Raw genomic sequence first — 21,463 nt, 5'->3', positions numbered from 1 at the left:
CCCCTTCATGGTTATTGCTGTGTTTATGGGATCCATCTTCTCGAGGAGCCCAAACGCCATGACACTTGACCCCAGTTGCTGTCTCGGTAGTCCCTACATCTGTCTCTGCTGTGAAGGGTCCTCGTATCTCCGTAACCTCGTCTGGTGTCTGTTCCTTTCTCTGCAAGAGACAGAAAACCAAAACACCTTTCTCCCCAGCCTTGATAATCTAATGTTGTTATCCATTGTTCCTCTAGTGATTCAAAGTTGGTTTAGAATCTCATGTTCAGGTCTCTCTGACCCAGGGACTCATTCTAATCATAATTTATGTGTGTGTAAGCGTGTTGGCATTTAGCCCTCTGCACTCAAAGTCAGTACCTACAATTTATCAGTCCGGACAGTCACGCCGAACGAAGCTTATGACCTTCAAAAGACTGAGTGTCAACTCATTATGAGCACATTTGCAATGTGTTTATGAAAGTGGTTATAACCACTTAGTTTAGTCAAGAAATCAAAAACAAAAACAAATTAACCATTTTTTATTCTAACACATTATAAGCTTACCATACCTAAATTATTAACCACACAAATAAAGTCATAAAAATTTTTATATAACCATTGTTTGATGTTCAAACTCAACTTCCACTCCCCCCTTTTTGACACACTCCCATGTGTCAATCCATCGGAGCTAGAAAATTAAAAGAGAAGGTTAGTGACATCATATCTCAGAACTCAAAATTAGCAACCAAAGGGTTAAATCTGCAGTTCCACACTCTCATGTGAAGCTACCGTCTCCTCTTCAGTCTCTCTTATCCTCCTGCTCCTGCAAAAACAAAACAAAACAAAGCGAAGCATCCACCCTTCTCTTGCCGGCTGGGTGAATTGTTTGTCAGCATTTACTAATCCTAAAGTTGGTGCAGTCATTGTCTCAGTATCAAGTCAGTCAAAACTTTTAGTCCGTCCATCACAGTCCAGTCACATGCATTCATTCACACCCATTCATACCAGATGTTGCTGATAATGGAGTCTCACGCGCGACCTATTCGAGCATCCATCACCAGCAAGATGACGTCATCATTTTAAAAGGAAAACAATTCCTTGTTTTTTGGACTGGATTGACTCGCTGCAATCCTTTTAGACTCAGGACTTCTCACGTGATCAGTGTCCCCTATAATTGAATTTCTCTCAAGCCAATTACAATCATGGAGAAGCACACTTTGCAACTGTTTACAGTAATAATATTTTATAGCGCTTTAAATCTCAATCTTTCAGGCCTGGTTTAAAGAGCTGATTGTTAAATCATGAACTCACAAAATATCACCACCAGTGGATCACACCTCTCAGATTTTCTTATCTCAGTGCACTGTAACAAAAACGAAAACAGACGTAATCAACAAAATACTAATAAAAATAACACAAACTAGGGCCCGTTGCAGACATGTCCAAACATAAAACCATCCCTCTCTCGCTTAGAGAAAGAACACAAGCCAAAGCTCACTGATAAAATCAAGCTAGCGCTAAGCAAAACCAAAAAATCAACCAGAAATTCACAGGAACGTTTTGCTTCCTGCCGGGACAATATTGTGTGGGAATGAGAACCTCAGGTACCGTAACACCTTTTGTTCCTCCTTGAATTAAATCTCAATCACAGAAAATGCGGTACTGCGACCTAAAACTTGCACTATTAATTCATCATTTTCACTCTGTGCCTCTGTTCCTCACCAGGCTGTGTGAAGCACAGCAAAGAATTCAGTCAAGGCCTTGAGCCATAAACAGACATCACGCACAGACATTGTTTTCATAACCAAACTGTTTTAGACCTTACCCCTAAAATCTACATAAATGTCCTCTGGGTGACATAAAACACATTTTAAGTAATCAATGGTAATCAATGGCTCCTCATAAAAATTATGTATTGGGATATTTGTGTGCAGCATTTTGCATATCAGCATAAGCATTTGTTAGCAAAGCATTCTTCATTGCATCAGCATGTATGTGTGTGTGCGCATCACTCTTCGTTGCACAAGCGTGTGCATGTGTATGTGTATGTGTGTGGATCACTTCTCAGTGAATCAGCATTCCAATGTGTGTGTGTGTGTGTGTGTTTGTGCTCATCACTTTCCTGTTCTGGTGTCTTGGGTAAACCACAGCCTGAAGCGTCCCCTGGGGTCCTGCCCTCCTCCTTTTCAGTCTGTTTGCGACCATTGCTGCTGCTGCTGCTCGAAGTTCTGTCCATCCTGGTTCTGACCCCAATTGGGGCAGTCCTTTCTCCAGTCCATGCTCACTGCAGGTGAAACCTGCATCTTCTTCTGTGTTTTTGTCCATTCTGAGGTGCCTTTTGACCTCAGTTGCTCCTCCTGTCTCTGTCACGCCCATTTTGCTGCCGTGTTGGTCCATCACTGTCCTGCACAGTGTTAATGCAGAGTTATCAAGGTCAGCATTCTTTTGCTCGGCCTTACTTTTCATTCGGGCTTGGCGGGCGTCTCGTCACAGCTCTGTCAGCTGAAGCTGTCGGAGAATTTTCCCCCGTGTAGCGAAACGGGCCTTGGTTTTAATGCTCTCCGTCTCTGCTGCATGAGATCCTTTTCCTGCAGCACTGTTGACATTTTCAGGTTGTTGTTGTGGGTCCAGCTATTGCAGCATTTGGTCAGGGTCACGTAGAGGGGAGAGCAGGAGTCCAGGTCAGCCTCGGCTTCCAGGGCCAGTAAAGCAGCCTGTAATTAAACATAAAGAGAAAAAAACAAAAAAAAAAAACCACAAAAACAAACCGAAGTGTACGAACAGGAAAATGATGTTGTGTTGGCTGTGTTACAACGAGAGGGGAGAAACACCGGGCCAGGCCCTGTGTCAGCCTTCTCTCCCCCTTTTTTTTTTTTTTTTTTTTTTTCACGATATAATCAACTCATAACCCACCAAGTTGACAGGACAACATGCACATGTTCAAATTCCTAAGATCATGTTTAAACTCACAAAAGAGAATTTTCTTTCCGTCAGTAATCACTTGTGTTGTTCAATCATCAGAAAACATCTCACAATTTGACTCTTAACCACTAAATTTGTTATTTCATCACTGGTTGGTCATACCAGTCTCTTTATTTCCTTTTTTCTTTGAAGGTAAATTGTTGTCCTGCAACCCAGAGGGTTTCTTTGTTAGTAATGGATAAACTTCATCATTTAACAACAGAAGTATGTTAATTTTTGCTGCTTTAACCTTGCTGGAAAATCTTCACATGTTCATGAGTGTAAGCTGTTTTTTCATTGCATGTGTGTGCATTTGTAGGCAGGTTAATTTTAACTTTTTCTCAAACTGGGCATTACCTTAAAAGGAGCCTTTCTCTCACATTTCTCTGCTCGTGTGTGTTTTTGTTTCACCTTTTGTTGGGATGCTCCGGACGCCTTCCCAACCTCCACAAGTCCGTCGGCCCCAATTTTATGTGTTAAAACTTCTCTTAATTTCTCCTCTAATTCTCTCCTCGCTGCTGTCTGTTTCACAGCTGCTGATTCTTGCTGGGTGTGGTTCCCATTACTATAATTTTGCTTCGGCCGCTGTGCTTGTGGGGGCAGTTGGTCCAGGTCCGTAGCTTCCTGTATTAACACACTAAGAGATTTATTTAATATCATTTTCATCACTGTTAAACAGATAAGCAGGCAACACGCCCACCTTGACAGCGCAAACTGCACGCCAGTCTCCCAACACATTCCTCTCTCTGCTTCTCAATAATTCTCCACTACACACCTCTTACTCTCTCTCTCTCCTTTTTTTATTATTTTTTATTACACCACAGAGTAATACACCCAATTATGCCCGTCTATCTCTATGTGGCTCCAAATTCCCTCTTTGTTCGTAATTTCACGTTATCAGGGGACAGGCACACAACAATTTTAACCACTGAAACGTCACTGAAACGAGGACTCTAACCTCTATTTTTTGAAACGAGGACTCTAACCTCTGTTTTTCGACTAATATAGAACTCAACCTTAGATGTCAAAGCATTTTCTTGTTCTATTCCAGAATAAATGTGAACCCGTGATTACACGGCCGTTCCAGTGTTATTCTGTAGCTATGCGGGAGTCCTCAGTTCCCAAGTCGCCACCTCGGCACCCAGACGACGCTGGACCGGCCTGTGCGTCCACAGACAGGGGGGTTGCCACACCTTGAACAAAATTAATTTCCACAGGTACACTAGGCGTCAACCTTTGATCTTAAAGCATTCTCTTCGCACTAATGTCCTCCTAATCACACATCAACCGTCACTGTCACTGTGTTCACAGTTCACACACAGAGCAGCACCCAGAGCGCGCTTCACACACACAACGCCCAGAGCGCGCCTCACCAGCAGTGAGACCCACAGAGAGCGCTTTTCATCAGCGGAAATTTACACAGAAACCTCTGAACTCAACTGTTAGAACTCTTCCGAAGCACAACCGCACCATATACCAGGTACCCCTTTCACTGCGCTTATGGCCGCCACCACGGGGCAAAATCGCATCATAAACAGAAGTGATGCTCGTCCCCGAGGCTCAAAACCGACACCATAAACCAGGGTCTGCTTTACCTTTAATCGGGGTGAAGTAAATATTTTACTTATAATTTTATGGCCGCAGCCCTCGAGGCTTAACCGACACCATAAACCACCGTCTAACCTCTTTTCAATGTGCTGAAACCAGCAACCCCTCACTACTGCACTTACGGCCGCATCACCAGAACACGGCCGTATCATAAACCAAAACCTACGGACGTGTTTCGCATTACGCGTTGCCGGCGCTCAACCGCACCGTAAGCCAGTATCTGCTTAACCTTAATTCTGTACTAATTTTATGGCCGCATCAACGAGGGCTTATATCCGACACCATAACCCACTTCAAAACCTCTATTCAATGTACTGGACATATGGCCGCGTCTCCAAAAGATTCTAATGTATTATTGCTACAGAAGCCAGTCTTAGACAAAATTAAATGTGGAAGGTAAAGTGGGCTGCAACTAGCTCAACGTAGTATATTATTAGTTTCTTGGTAGAAGCAATTAAACTGCAACTAGCTCAACGTAGTGTATTATTAGTTTCTTGGTAGAAGCAGTTTATCTAACACACTGGAATTCAGCCTCAACTTATGTTGTTAGTATCTCGTGCCAAAAACCAGACACCGACAAATTTAATGTGAAAATGTGTGTAACTCAGCGAACAGATTAATTTGGAAAGCCCAATATGCACATTTGGTATTTATAATACAACAGGCTGTGCTTACCTTTCTGTTTGGACCGGTCCTCTGTTCGCCTCGCCCCACGATCTCACCACAGGCCAAATCTGCCCCTCCTCAGCACGCCAAAGATCCGGGTCACCGGCACCAAGTTGTTAAAATCTCCCAATTCTTTTAATCTTTGGGCTGAAGGAAGGACAATACTCGGTGTATAAATGCTCAATCAACAATATTTTATTTCCATACAATTCAACACTTAAGAGCATAAGAACCATCATGATGGGGAGAGATGCTTGAAGAGGGTCACAGCATGTCTCAAAATGGTGACGGGTTACTCAGCCTTTTATAGCCCCTAGTAGCCCCCACCTAGTCATAAAAAGCCTAAACATTCACATGTTTTCTCTCTTACGGCGCCTAAGTTATGACCTCGGCTCCCTGTCTTTCTGCTCTCTGTAAAGGTGGGGGCATGGAATGTGGTCTTTTCTCTTCTATTATCGGCACAAGGTCCTCTGCACCCAACATTCTCTTCATGATTCAGCAGTATGAAATGTCAAGAAACAGTGTAACACATTCAACAGTGTCGAGTAATACAGGTCAATCCAATAGATCTAATGATTTTCACACTCTTTTAAGTCAGAAGTATAATGCAAACTAAAACTACATACTGATCACACACTCTATATTAAGGGGCATAATATGATCTACAGCAATATCATAATTCAACTACTTTGATTACAGATATAAGGTAACATATGATAACAGAATAATCTCACACCTGTCAGAGAAAAGCTGTGAAATGCTTTCCTCAGTCCTCAGCTCCCAGTTTTCTAGTCTATGTTGATGCTGTTTCAATCTTTGGGCAAACACACTCATATATTAGGGCTGATATCAGGGCTGCACAAGTTCTTTGTGATGATGAATAATAGAAGTGTGCCTGTTGAAGATCATGTTTCTACATGATTATATGTCCTGTTATTGTTCTGTATTATATTCAGCTTTCAGCATCCTTTCCCAGCCCCTGTTACACCATCCATACAAAGCCAATCTGACTGTGAGCCAATGTGTTTGATAGTTTGTGTTGGATCAATAGATTTGACAGACTTGGTTCTCATCCAGAGGGAAACAGTCCAAATTCAGATCTAATGAAATGATGGAGGCTGTTTCCTACCACGGTGCTAATGTGTGACTAACAAGGCTCATGGTCTCCAGCAGACAAGCGCCTGGAATGAGGTGAGCTGAGTGTTGCTTTGGTGGGTCTGTGCCCACGTCATGCATCAGGATTCATATTGGCAATAGTTCATATCTCTGTTCTTTAGCCTTCATCACAAAGCTGTGAAGGAAAAACAAACATCTAACAGGATTTGATGGATGCAAAGTCCACTGAGCTCTTTGTCATTTACAAACTTGTCCAACCAACAAGAGCACAGATAAAAAACACAGTGACACTTAAAGGATTTTGCCATATATGAGCATAGATTACTTTCATATAGATTTGCAATGCAGGCTTTTGGTGAGCCGCTGGGTTCTGTCTAATAATCATCTCAGCATTTTACAATAGAATAGCTCTTTATTAGCTCTTCATTTATTGTTATTGGACATGAAACAAGGAAGCTGTGTTTCTCATTGGATGTTAGTTTCATGTTCATCAGGATCATTTTCTAAAGAGCTGATATTTAGACCATTTACTGCACTGGCTGCACATTCTGTCTACATTTCTCTGTATGTGCTGTGTTTGTCTTTCATATTTCTCCATATTGACACAAACAGTGAACAGCAGTAGATCTACTCTTCATCTGTTTTAGGCCCAGTGAAAGATCTGAAGCAGAAATGGTGTCATTAGGAGAAGAAGAACGGCGAGGAGGCAGCAGCTCTTAAAGATGAAACACAGCAACTTAGCCCTGAGCTCAGAGAGCTTCACATGAAAAAGCTCCTCAAGCAGATCATGTCAGAGGTTTGTCATCAACAGGAGGAACTGTTCATATCATAGAATGAAGGATGCTGTCAGCTGGATGAAGAAGGTTATTTAATGGCAAACGTTCACATTGAAGTCAAATTGTTGTGGTGTTGAACAGATTCATGGACTGATTGTCTCCAGAATGTTAGAAGAGCTTCAATGAATCATTAGAAACAACTTACAGCTGCACAGTTGTGTCAAACACATCTTTGTGTCATTGTGGGATTTTTGTGTTTCTACATGTGACACACGTCTAAAACATGCACACAATTTGAACACAAACAGGGATCATTTGTTCCCACAGCCAGATGCTGAGAGCCATTTCCTTGTAGTCCTGTGTCTATATATATGCACCATTAGATGTTATTGGAATGATTGTCAGCTTTGATAGTTTCATGTATGTTTAGCTGGACGGCTGTTTGATCCTCCACATGTTTAAAGGTGTCCAGTCCTGAGACACTGGGGGTGGAAACAGCTGTGATGTCATTGGACTGTCACAAAGACAGACGTGCATGAAGTGAGCAGCCAAGGAGCCGCTGATGTTTTGGATTCAACAGCATTTGAAAGGTTGACACAGACACATTTGCACATAGAAAGCTGAATTTGTCATATGCCACAGTGAACTCACTGTTCAGTGTTTTTCAGGAAGCTTCTTAACTGCCTCTGCTGCCAAACAAGCAGCTGATGTCCTTGAGAAGAAGCTGAAGAAGTCTTCAACAACAAATACAGGAAGTGGACTTTCAAATACTAGATTCACTTTAGACTCACACAAGAAATGACTCAACTAGCTGTGTTTGATTGACTCCTTTGACTCTATGAAAGCTCAGTGTGTGTCTGTACACAGACTGTTGTGTTGGACTATTATTCAGTCGTCTGCTTTTCAAATGTCTGCATCTCAGTGTAGATGAGGCTGGGGGTCATGGGAGGCCACCATAGCAGTCTCTTCAACATCATGACATCATCATAAATGCTGCTGGACTGTCTGATGGGCTGACGGTGAAAAAGCCGTCGGGAAGGAAACAGAAGACATTTCAGAGGCTGCAGCAGATTTCTTTGATTTGGGGCCTTTTTCAGCTTTATTGGACAGAGCAGTGAAGATAAGTGACAGCAAAGCAGAGGGAGAGAGAAAGGGGGCGTGGTCAGAATCAAAGCCAGGCCAGCTGCTCTCCACCTCGTGGCACATGGTCACCTGCTCATCCTAGTGAGCTCCACCAGCAGCCCTTTCACACAGTTTACACTGTCAAACACTGTGTGTGGACCTCAGCTAACAATAGGCTACATTTAAGTCTGGACTACATGCTTTTATATTGAGGCAGATTTTTACCTGTTTTTATTCCATCAGCAGCTCAACATCATGAGCAGCTTTGACATAAAGACATCAAACTCAAGCTGACTTTAAACTGGATCTACTTTTAATACAGGGGCTCAAAAACAACCAACATCTTTATTATATATCAGGACAGAAAGTCATTTCATCTCAAATGGAAAACAGCTTTATTTGGAATAATCAGCACTATCAACTGGTTTGGGATCTCCACCAGTTTCATGTCTTTCCAGCTTCTCCAACAAAGTTCCTGTAAAATCAGCATCTTTATTGGTTTGATAGTGATTGATTATTCAGTCCCAATCTGCTGTCATCTAAAGAACAAAATGATGTTTCTATGAGTCAAAAAGCTCCAGATGTTGTTCACAAAGAAAACAAAGATTAGGAAGTTAAACACAAAGTGTTTGGAGCCAAAATGTTCCCAAGCTGCTCTTTTTGAAATGGCAGAGGTACAGTGGTGTCTAACAGCACACTGTGGAAGGCAAACATGTTCTTGTTGGATGAAACTTCATGAATCCTTTGTAGATTTGAGCTTTTGGAGCCTTTCTTTTCTCTTCAGGTGTACAGAGGCTGAGGAGGCAGGTGAAGCAGGTGGAGCTGTTGTAATGCTGGCAGAGGGTGTGTCTTAGTAACTCTGTGAGGTAGAACTGGATCCAACATTGTGGATGTGTTGATGTTGGAGCCATTAAGATTCTCTGCACACTGTAGGATTTCCCTGTGATTCACTGCGGGGGCATTTTGGAGTCTGTCAATGAAACTCTTCATATTTGTGTTTGACACCAGTTTATAGAAACAGACAAATGTGTCATGCTTTTGTTCGGCCTCCACAAATATACACATTTGTTCATTGGTTGGACTTTTTGGAAGGAGACACATTGAAAACCATGTTAATAAGATCTTGTTGTTTCCTGTGGATCCGACACAGAGAGTGGACTTCAGACAGAAAGCGTGGAAGAGATTTTAGAGGCCGTGTGTGGCAACAGGAAGTTTCTGTATGTTTGCTGATCTTACATGTGGAAAACAACACGTGATGTTTGTGAAGTTCTACAATGATCATTGTTCTGACAGCATTTTGAGTGGGAACAGTTCAAACTGAGAGTAGTGGGAGTTATTTACTGATTGAAACAAGCTGAATGTTTCTGTGCACGATGAAGATCAGCAGCAGCAGCTCAGCTGATCAATGAATTGACATCTATCAGTCATTTCATGAGATGAAGTCATCAGCAGACATTTGTTCTAACTGTGTGATAAATGTCAGAACGTCAGGGCTCTGCTTTAGTCACTACTTGATGATCATTGGCTCATTGTTGAATCCAGTGGCCCAGTCTGACCTCTGACCCTTTGCTGCAGGTCTTCTGTGTTATCTCCACTTTCATGTCTGATCTTCTGCTGTATCGTCCAAAATAAACATCTGAATCATTTCCAACACTTCAGCAGATCTTTAGTTTGGGCAGTACAGTACAAAATAACACATATTGTGTTGGGGGGCGACCGTGGCTCAGGGGGTTGGGAAGCGTATCTGCAACTGGAAAGTCACCGGTTCGATCCCCGGGCTTTCTGTCCTGGTCGTTGTGTCCTTGGGCAAGACACTTTACCCTACTGGTGATGGCCAGAGGGGCCGATGGCGCGATATGGCAGCCTCGCCTCTGTCAGTCTGCCCCAGGGCAGCTGTGGCTACAACAGTAGCTGCCTCCACCAGTGTGTGAATGAATAGTGGAATTGTAAAGCGCTTTGGGTGCCTTGAAAAGCGCTATATGAAATCCAATCCATTATTATTATTATTATTATTATTATATTGTACTATACTGCCCACTTCCTGATCTTATTGGATCTGTGTGTGAGGTTGGTGAAGGAAACACATGTTTACTGAGTGAATCGCTGCCATTAGGAACTAGTTTTTATATCACAGCCTAGAAATCACACAGGACCATTTCTGCAAGTGAAAAGTCGTCATTAAAGGAAAATGATTGTATAGTTTGTGCGACTGTTGTTTGTAAATGAAGAATTGTCCCAACTACATGTGCTGCTGACCTTTGACCTTTTCTTTAGGTGCACAGAGGAGTCTGTGGAAACATCCTGAGGCAGTGCTACAGATGTCTTCAAATAAAGTGGTGTATTATCCATGTTTTCTATGGATCACATCAATATCCTGATCTAACAAGCCCCCTTTTTGTGGATTTTAGAGCCTCTGACTTTTGCTGCATCTGCGTCTCATTTCAAGCACAAGAGCAAGAAGTGGATGAAATGGGGCGAGTGGGGTCAGTGTGGTGCATGTCAGCTGTGCTCATGCTTTCACAAAGAACATGTGTATTCATTGGCAGCATTAAGGTGCACTTTAGTCTTCATAATAATAAAGTATTGTGACTTTATTGTGAATCCTCACAGTCATGTTGCAGCTCTGCTTTGCTTTAAGAAAATGTTCTACCAGGATGTTACTTTCCTAAACGTGTTCTCCAAATGTTCCTAGTTTCTAGTATAGTTGGCTCATGTGTTGTCAGACACCAACATGACGTTCTACTAGTCAAGGCCTCACCTTAACCCACTGATGCTGATCACACAGACCCACTAATAGAACTGTTTTATCAGGTTTATGCAGCGTCACCATTAATGTCACATTTAATCACATTTACATTACAAGCCCACTACAACCATTATCTACATTTTAAAGTATTTTAACCTGGTTCATTGTTTCAGGAGGAGATTTCCATCAAACACTGGATTCTGATTCAGATCAAACTAACAATCCAAAGCAGCAACTTTCAAATCACTGGATTCTTCTTGGTGGCTTTCAGATGAGCTCATGTTACAATCAGCTGCTGTGTGTGTTGTTGTTGTGTAGCTGAAGCTCTGACTCACATTTCATATGTGACCAAAGGAAACTTGGTGCTGTGTGACACACTTTAGATTCTCTGCTGCTGCTTTGAACTCTTCAAACTAAAGAGCCAAACTGATGATTGACTGTGCAGCTCTGACATGGCACCAAATGTCCCTGTTATCAGCTGCTGGATGGACGTTATCAGAGCTTTTTAGTCCCACACGGATCACCAGGAGCTCCTCCTCGGTCTGCAAACAGGCTCAGCAGCTCTGATCATTCATTGCAGTCAGCACAGAGTGTGGAGACATCTAGTGGTCGTGGAGAGTAGCGCCATCAAAGCTCTGCTGGTGAATGTAGTTACAGTAAGGTCTCTGATGGAGCTCTGTGATTGGTGGATTGTCCAAACTAAATCAAGGTATCAAGTTTCTTTGTCCTCTGATAAACCATGAAAGGACCGATCAGCTGATCAGCAGTCAGGACATCAGTATCGTGACCGCTGTTACTTGTAACCAGTGTTACAAGTAACAGCGTTACTAACGGCGTTACTTTTTTCAGTAACGAGTAACATAACTAATTACTATTCCTATCGTTACAACGCCGTTACAGTTACTAACAAGAAAACATGGTCCATTACTATTTTTCAACAAACAGACGGTTGAAGCTGTGTTCAGGTTACCGCATCTTATATCAGCTGCAGGAAGTAGCTGTAAGTAATCTGGACGCTACAGCTTTAAGCAGCTGCGCGCTCCCGCGGACGGTAATCACGATCACTGTCTAGCACAACACCTGGAGCTCAGGGGGCAAAACAATCGCATGAGTGCTGCTGTTTGACTGAGGAAGAATGAAGTAGTCGTGGTAACCAATCACATGACCACTTAAAGACAAAGCAACAAGGTGATATAGACCAGTTTATGAACTGTGTTGATAGGCCACGTAAAACCAGAGTCATGATAAACAATATATACGCGGCGTTTTTCCTCAATAGTTTCATCACGTTTACTGTCTGAGGACAGCGCAGCGAGACCTCTCTGCTTATGAGCAAAAAACCAAAAACAGGGGAAGTTTTAGGAGTGACAGCGAGAGAGAGAGTGGCACAAACAATTTGTGTGGTATCTTATTGAAGAACAGCTGATTTTTCTGTAAATAGTTTGAAATGGTTATTTAAAAAATCAAGGTAAAAGGTAAATGGATGCAAATAATTTTGCTGTTTGCAAAACTTGTGCATATGATTTTAAAATTGACAATTTATATTTGCATTTAAAAGTCATGAAATATGATTCATTAAAGATGTTTGTGGTTGTTACAGTAAAAAATATAACTTTTTCTACTCTGATTTTATGTTTGTTGTCTGATTTTAGATCAATTGTGTTAATACAGTATGTCAAAATGAAAACATAACTGTAAATTCAGACACATGAGGTTGTGCTGAAAACAATGATACCAAACAAGGCAAAGTAAATAGTTTTTAAAGGTAAAATGTGGAGGAAACATCAAAAGTAGTTAAAAATGGCCAATTCTACCCTGGACCCCAGAGGGTTAAACGTTTTTTAAAGTAACGCAATAGTTACTTTTCAAGTAATAAATTACTTTTAGAATATTGTAACTCAGTTACTGACTCAGTTACTTTTTGAAGAAGTAACTAGTAACAATGTGGACTTATATCTCTCGGCTGGCCTGGGAACGCCTTGGTGTTCCCCCGGATGAGCTGGAGGAGGTGGCTGGGGAGAGGGAGGTCTGGGCTTCTCTGCTTAGGCTGCTGCCCCCGCGACCCGACCTCGGATAAAGCGGATGAGGATGGATGGATGGAACTAGTAACTATAATTACTTTTTCAAGGTAACTTGCCCAACACTGATGGTGACACAAGTACTGGATCAAATGTGACCCTGAGCTTTGTTTTGACCTACAAAGCTCACATCCTGCTTCTTCTTCCAGTTCAAAACATGCAAAAGTTCACTGGTTTCCACAGCAGAGCCTGACACAGCGCTCCACGCCTTCTCCTCATCACATTTGTGCTTCCTGACGTGCAGCTGCTTCCTAAACTTCCAGACTTCTAACTTCATTCATAGGGAGGAGATCACTCCACTGCACTGCAGACAGACTTCACACTTTCATGAATTCCTTCTAAGGCCTGATGTGGCTTTGCTTCCTGCTACATGACACATTTATTCACACCTTATGAACCAATCAGGAGCCTCCTACCTGTTCCCACAGCCGCCTCATTAATAACAGGAAGTCAGTGTTTCTGTGAGCCGACGAGCTGAACTCAGACTTTTCACTTACACCACGTCTTATTTCTTTCTTTATTGTATTTATTTATTTGACCTGCAGAGTGATTTTATTTCTATATGTAGATATTTGATATCCTGTAACTGAAGCTGTGTCCACGTTTGATCTCAAAGTGACACATGGACTCTGTCTGTGTCCTCAGTTTCCCAGCATGCCTCGGCTGTGGAGCTGTATGAGGGAGAGCTGTTTGTCCTGCTGCCCTGTGAGTTTCCCACTTTTGATCTGGACAGCCCCACAGTGGGGTGGAGTCGCTCCGACCTCAGTCCTCCAACCGTCCACCAGCGTCAGCTTCAAGGAGACGAACTGAAAGATCCAAACCAGCGTTACAGCGGCCGAACATCCATGAAGACTGACGCTCTGGAAACTGGAGACCTCAGCCTGAACCTGACCAACCTCCACCTGTCTGACAGCGCCACCTACACCTGCTCCGTCACATCATTTAGACTGAGAGATGTCCCACTGCAGGTCAAAGGTCAACATCAAACCAAAACCCTGCTGTAGACGATCACAATCACTCAAACTGAACTTTTAATATTGTCACAATAAGCATGCTTGCTTCACCATTTTAAATCTGACCAGATTCTTTAATTCATTACATTCAGTCAAAGGTCACCTGACAATTTGTGTTTCTCTACAGAACCATTTCCATCCTGGGCCACAGCTCTGCTGGTTCTCCTGGTTCTCATGGTTCTGCTGGTTCTCCTGGTTCTCATGGTTCTGCTGGTTCTCCTGGTTCTCCTGGTTCTGCTGGTTCTCCTGGTTCTGCTGGTTCTGCTGGTTGTCCTGGTTCTCCTGGTTCTGCTGGTTCTCCTGCTTCTCCTGGTTCTGCTGGTTCTGCTGGTTCTCCTGGTTCTGCTGGTTCTCCTGGTTCTCCTGGTTCTCCCGGTTCTCCTGGTTCTCCTGTTTCACCTGGTTCTGCTGGTCCTCCTGGTTCTCCTGGCTCTTGTTCTCATCGTCTCTGGAGGTCTTTTATTTCATTTCCGGCACTATTTTAAGTTGGGTGAGTGTCTCCTACTACACTACCCATAATGCCGATGGTTAGCAGGTAGGGGTGGGTTTTGATTAGTGATTGAAATCGATTCTAGCTTGGATAACGTCATATTGATTCATTAAAATCCTGAATCGATGTTTAAATATAAATGTATTTTAGCTGAAACGCCTGAATCTCAGGTTAAAGCTCCCACAGTTTCAACAACCATCAAACAGCTAAAACAGTAACTGAGAGCAGGAACACGGATTCTGCACAAAGACGCATCAGGATCAGTTTCCATCTAAAAATCTCTGTTTCCTGCATTATTGGCTTGTTGTTACCCACCAGTCTACCGTTGTTGACAGCGCTGTCGGCCGCTGGGTTTGTTGTTGTTTTTGACTTAGTCTCATTTCTGCTGTTCAAAACTGAACAAACTTTGTAAAATGATGCAAAACTGCAAAACTCTCAGCTGTGTCTGTAATCAAAGCTCTGTAACTTTGCTTCACTTCATCAGGTCATGTTCACATGTGTTTTTGTTCTACTGCAGAATAGTTTTAAGGTCATCTGCTATAAAAAGCCAGGCCAGGAAAATCTGCTTCATGTTCTTCTGTTTTATCCTCAGTGACTTTGACACAAAGGCCTCTGCTGTGATGCTCACACCTCTGATGACGTCTCACAGTGTCAGCTTTCTTTTATAGATATAAAAATATGGAAATGAATGATAATATTTCTGACTGTCTGAGGCAAACTTCAGCGATTCAAAGTGAATGGATTGTAGAAATGAGTGAGGATACCCAGCCCTGTTAGCAGGTGTCCTCTGGTGGCTCCTTGACTGTCACACATGTGCTGACAGGAAATGTTGCAGCAGCTTCAGTAAATGTTCCTCCCTGAGTTGTGCTCAGTCATGTGGTGGAGAGCTTCAGATGTTCAGAGCAGGAGAGCTCCAACAAGACCAGGACTGTGTATTTTCCACCATCTGCTGACATCACAATATAACTGCTTACTGTTAGTAGTGCAGTGTCAGTGGATGCATTTGACCAAAACCAGAGTGGAAACGCTCATAGATGTGGTGTTTCTTCAAGCAGGCTGTGAGGTGGACAGCAAGCGGCTTCTCAACAAGCTTTGACCTGAAAGAGAAACTGATCTATAATGTTGATGTAATGTTGGATCTAAGCTGGGTTTGCTGAGCTTTGCTTCCACAACGGCATGTTTGAAAAAGCTGGAACACTCCAGTCTGAAGAACAGAGACCGCAAGAACTCGAGCAACTAACCATAAACGTTCATCCTCTCTGTGTCTGACTTTTAGCTTCAAAATCGCTTCATTTCATTTTCTTCTTTTCTTCTTAACATAGAAAATTCCATTATGAACATTTGGCTGCATATGAATATACTTCACTTTATGAAGCATCAACCATGCAGTTCATCTTCAATTAGATTCACCATCAGCTCATTTTCACATCAACATCCACATAATGTCTTTTTGATTCAAACACACAGGAAAACTTTCTTCCCAGAAACAAATATATTCAGTATAATTGATTTGATTTCCATGTTAATGTTAGATTAGTGGCTCCTCCATCCTTTCCACACAGACTCTCAGTGTGGGGCCTACAGAGTTATTATCAGATTTTCTTATTCGTTGCTTTGGTTAAACTTATACCTGATTGTATTCTAAACAGTTTCAGTCAGTTAAGCAGGATTAACTATCAGCACAATCACATATGAATTATGACTCTATTGTTAACTCTTAATGTCTTTTATCAGGATGGAGTTCTGGCACATTTCTTATCTTCCAACATTCCTGCAGCCACACACACACTAATCTCTCAAAGCTGAGTCTACACACACAACATCTACACATTTAAATCATGTCAATCATTCTCATTCAATATATTCATTAAACTTCTGATTCAGAATGAAGATGATTTACTAACAGCACTTCATATCATTGTAAACACAACAGCCTAAATGTTAAAACCTTTTTATTTCTCTCAGAGCCAATAAGAGGTGAGGGGGGGACTTCTGTCTCTCTCTGTCCCACCTCTCTCAACAAGGGTCATTAAATTCATCCCACTTTCATCATTCATTAAAAACAGATTTATGCTGACTATGTGATGTAATGCAAGAACAGTAGAGGTGAATGGATGGATAATACAATAATAAAATGTCATATAATAACTGCAGCTGTCAGCAGGCGCAGAGCAGCTGAACTAGAACAGCAGTCGTACATTTATTTACAAACCCCACGTGTACAGGGCAGGATGTGCAATGGTCCAGGGGAAAAGGGACAAAGTCCAACACTCGCTCCTCTCGTATTTGTTTCCAGCACACTCACTCTCACTCCACTCCACGCCACCAGGGAAACAGATCGGGGTCACGGACGAGTCCGAGAACCTGAGCACAAGAGAACTGCGGTGAGCATAAACAGAGTAATCACACGACAAACGGGGTTTATCGGGGCTGTACTGACCAGAGTAAGTCCACCACCCAGCGAAGAAACCTTCTGAGCCTCAGCTTAAACAGCCCAGGAGTCCAGGTCATCAGGTAGATTCACGGCAGGTGCGTGGGCCAAGGGCGGAGCCCAGCTGAGCTCCGCCCAGGCAGACAGGTGAGAGACAGGAGAGAGAGACATATAACCATAGTATGCTAATAGCAAATTCTTTTTCAGGGTCAAAGTGAGATCCTGCTTTAAGGGCAGCTTCATCTGCTGGTAATGACAGATGTTTCTAGTATATCAGGCTTGGCCAACATTACAGGGACTTACTTGCAGAGACCCACGAGCTCCAAACTTGGTGCTTTATGATTGGTGCAGATGCTCTAAGCTACTATTAACCAATAAGAACCACGGGGTCAGGGGTCACTACAAGAACTTATCAGCCACCAACTTGTATATATAATTTTACTCACACTTGTAAAACTCTGTAAGTAGAATTCAATGGGGCAGAGTGACCTGAGCACAGGCCCACTCTGTGACACTCAGAGGTCTGTGGATATCATCTGCAGGTGCACGTACTGGGAGTACTGGACACAGTGCATGTACAGCCAGCTTGCAGCCACTTTGCCACCACTTTAGGACAATGTTTACAGTAGACTGAGCCACACTGACTGTGAGCAGTCATTGTGCTGCTGCATGGCTGATGGCACTGTCCCTGCAGCTGTCAGGGACAACAAGAACCACTCAGCTACCTCAGCCAAGCCAAGACTGTGCTGATGTTGTGACCTGAGACCAAGACACTAACCCAGGATGGTGATATGATGGTGTGAGAGTGGGTGGATGAGCCCATCCACCTTAAATATGGATCATATAAATATCTGTAATGCAACACATGTTTTATGCAACATGAACATATTTCCCAGCTGTTTCATGTTGTGTTTCCAAGATTTCAGTTTACTGTAACTTTCATTTGTATTTCCTTCAGTCTGTTAATCTTGGAGCTGTGAGCAGCTTCTTATTACCAGGTGAGAATATGTAACAGTCTGTAGATGTGATGACACTATGGAGCGGATCTCCTGTCTAGTTCTGCACAGAAAGCTGATGTCACTGCAGCTGCTAATATGTGCTGCAGCCAAGCCTACATGAGAGGGCTGTGCTGTGGAACAGGGTGGTGCAGGTGGTGTTATCTACATTTGAACATTAGACAACAGTCACATGAAGACACTTGATGTTGTTAGCTAAAGACCTACAATAAGAGAAAGAGAGCAGCAGCACTAGTGCAGCAACAGCAGCTCATGTTATAAAAACACTGATCAATGATTTGACTGTAGCTGCTCCAACTGTCTGTGTCAGTGATGCTGTTGGAGATGTTTCAGTAACACTGAGACTGAAATGGTTTAACACTGGTTTCATGTTCAGAGAGATTTGACCTGCTGTTAAATGTCACATATTTCTGATATATGTATAATACATAATCATGCTCTGTTACACACATTCATATGTGACTGTTACTGTATCATATTCAGTCCTCGTCTTACACTCAGGTGTTCATCGCAGTCACAGACGTGTCTGTAGTTGTTGTTGTCAGTGTGTGTGTGTGTGTGACTTTTACTGCTACCTTTCATTACATAATTACCAACAAGAATAAACTGTTAATTAGCACCAAAGAACATCAGGGTGGCTAAATATACATTATATGTGTGTTGTACAGTGTTGGGAAAGAAATGACACCGACCTCTCCCACAGGGGAATTGTAGAAAAGGGGAGGGGCCAAAGGGGTACCACAAAATTTACAGGGTTGCACCAAAGAAGAAGAAGAAGAATGAGGAGGGGCTCCAGCTGATAATAAACATAAGTGCAGACTTGGAGGTCCTGAAAGTATAAAAGGACCAGTTTGGGTCTGGTTCCGTTAATAAACTACATACTAATGCTCACTATTGTGTCGTTATTATAAAGTGCGACTAAATCCTCCCTCTGGATGGGAAGAGTCCATGTGTCAGTATTCAGACACCTGGCTTGGGTTTCTGCAGCTAATGTGTCACCTGTGAGGACTCTGAGACAAACCCACAGCATGCAGGTCATTTCTACATCTGTTGGTGTGTCCTCAGTTTCCCAGCATGCCTTGGCTGTGCTCATGGAAGTGAATGAGAGGGAAGATCTGTCCTGCTGCCCTGTCAGTACTCGGATTTCATACCTGGTGATCTCAGAGGACAAAAGCAGCGTTACAGCGGCGCACATCGATGAGAGCTGATGCTCTCAACACTTCAGACCTCCGCCTGTCTCTGAGAAAACCAACAATGGCTGTCAGCAGCAACTACACCTGCTCCACCAGTGCTGGGAGAGAAGAGCTGAGACTGACAGCTCTTTGTACAGGTCAGTACTGCAGAGGTCAGTTTGCTGACAAACCATTTAAAAACATTTTGAGCTAAAATCCATGGAAGTCACAGAGGAAAGAAGAGACACTGCAGAGAGGATCCAGAATATTTGATGTTTTCTGATGACAGTTAAAGTTTCCAGCTATCAAAAAGTGTAACAGCGCAGCCTTCATGTCCTTTCAGTTCTCCATCATTAATGATGACTGTCCGTTATAAATCATGTTGGCTAGTTTTCTAACTCAGTCCATGTCTCCAAAGCAAACTTCTGTCCACACTTTCTGTGCTGAGTCTTCAGGGATTCTTTTCACTTGGTGCTGAACTAACTTTAATGAATTGGGGCTCCAAAGAAACCCCAGCCCTCCCTAAACAAGGCTAACAAGCAATGCAACAACTCTTTGGGCTCTCTGTAGTGTAGCTATTAATCACAATCAGCTTTACTGACCACAGATATGCACACATGACGCCTTCATGACAGACACTTACTATATGCACAGCATATGCATGAGGACTGACTATAAACATCTACAGAGCCACTTCCTCTCTCTGCTGGTGGTACATACCAGAGGTGTGGACTCAAGTCACATGACTTGGACTCGAGTCAGACTCGAGTCATTAATTTTATGACTTTAGACTTGACTTGAAAAAAGGTTGTAAGACTTGTTACTTGACTTGGACTTTTACACCAGTGACTTGGGACTTGAATTGGACTTGAACCTGTTTACTTGAAAAGACTTGATATTTTACCCAAATCTAAAATTTAACATACATATTATATAAAAAGTGCGGACCATTAATTCACTTTATTCATTCATTCATTCTTACCACACTCCGTATGTATTTGAGCGTGGGCTGTAGCACAGCCAATCAAATTAACCAGATTTGAAAAAAACAAGAACAAAAACGCTCGAGCCAAAAATGCTCCCAAGAGTAATTTCTTTCGGGTACATAAACTACGAAGTAGTCAACAAAAAACGAAATGCAATATGCAAAACATGCAAGAAGAGAATCACAGACGGAGATGGAACAACTTCCAACTTTGTCCGACATTTGAAGTTTCATAAAGAACGGTAGGTGGTGTTTTTTTTTTTTTTTTTGCTACGATGAGACAGCTGACTTAGCTAACTTCATCTTATTAGCAAATGTTCTTCGGGCTACGTTGATGATACTGTTTGGCTTTAACAGGTATGATATGTTTGTCATGCTATTTTAAATCCGGTCCTGCAAGCGCATCCAAGAATAACATGCAACTTGTTAGCTCAGAATTGTCGGTGAATGGTGAGCAGGGTCCGTTTCAGAAAGTGGGTTCTGTAGCTGTACTCAGTCTCTCTCCGTCTCCTCCCCATCATTAACCCCGTAGATTTAACCCAGTTTAGACTGACAAATATTTATTTTACCATCACATCACAATTCAAAATCACTGTGTTTAATTTGCAATTAGTGTATGGTCGTGTTTAACTTTTGCATGTCTGAGCCTGGGAAAAAATTTTTTGGTTAGAAAATCTGGCCCACCTTAGTGTGTAATTGAGTAGTCCTGCTATACATGGCCTTTTTCTTCTGTCATTTATGTCAATACATCAAATAAAATATTTTGATCTTGTTATTAGCTGTTGTTTATTTGCAAAGGTTATTCTCAACAGGGATGCTAGACAAAAACGGCGTTTTCTACAGACAGCCTAGCATACGCTCTCCACTTGCGAGTGAAAAAAGAAAAAGAAAAAACACCCCTTCCCTATTGGTGTTAGAGTTTACCATGTCAGCCAATCAAAAAAATGATAAGGCAACATGTGACATTTGGTTGTTTAGGGAGAAGGGGAAGTTTTTAGGAGTGACACCCGCGACGGAAAGCGGGCGAGCGAAAGAAAGCAAGGCAAGAAAAACATATTTTAAAAGTGAAATATAGTAGTAAAATCAAAAGTAGTCAAGAACGGCCAGTTATACCCAGGACCCCAGAGGGTTAAAAAAAAGACTTGAAAGGACTTGAAATTCAAAGTTTCGGACTTGGGACTTGACTTGAAAGTTGTCTGTCTTGACTTGCGACTTGACTCTGACTTGCTTGACTTTACTTGAGACTTGACTTGTGACTTGAGGATAAAGACTTGGGACTTACTTGAGACTTGCAAAACAATGAC

The 21,463-nt window shown here is 42.4% G+C and overlaps 2 long non-coding RNA genes across 2 annotated transcripts; one reads left to right on the top strand and one right to left on the bottom strand.

The window, feature by feature from the left end:
• Positions 1-16,422: 16,422 nt before the first annotated feature.
• Positions 16,423-17,412, bottom strand: LOC112844900 (uncharacterized). Its single transcript, XR_003217656.1, has 2 exons — positions 16,996-17,412; positions 16,423-16,919 (listed from the first exon to the last, which is right to left on the bottom strand). It is a non-coding gene; the product is annotated as an uncharacterized LOC112844900 (long non-coding RNA).
• On the top strand, positions 16,871-19,257 carry LOC112844899 (uncharacterized). Its single transcript, XR_003217655.1, has 2 exons — positions 16,871-16,939; positions 17,529-19,257. It is a non-coding gene; the product is annotated as an uncharacterized LOC112844899 (long non-coding RNA).
• The last annotated feature ends 2,206 nt before the right edge of the window (positions 19,258-21,463 follow it).

This window comes from Oreochromis niloticus, unplaced genomic scaffold (genome assembly GCF_001858045.2).
Source record: "Oreochromis niloticus isolate F11D_XX unplaced genomic scaffold, O_niloticus_UMD_NMBU tig00002015_pilon, whole genome shotgun sequence".
In the NCBI taxonomy this organism is placed as follows: Eukaryota; Metazoa; Chordata; class Actinopteri; order Cichliformes; family Cichlidae; genus Oreochromis; species Oreochromis niloticus.
Note: the sequence above shows the minus strand (reverse complement) of the source record. Positions and strands in the feature narration are given on the sequence as shown.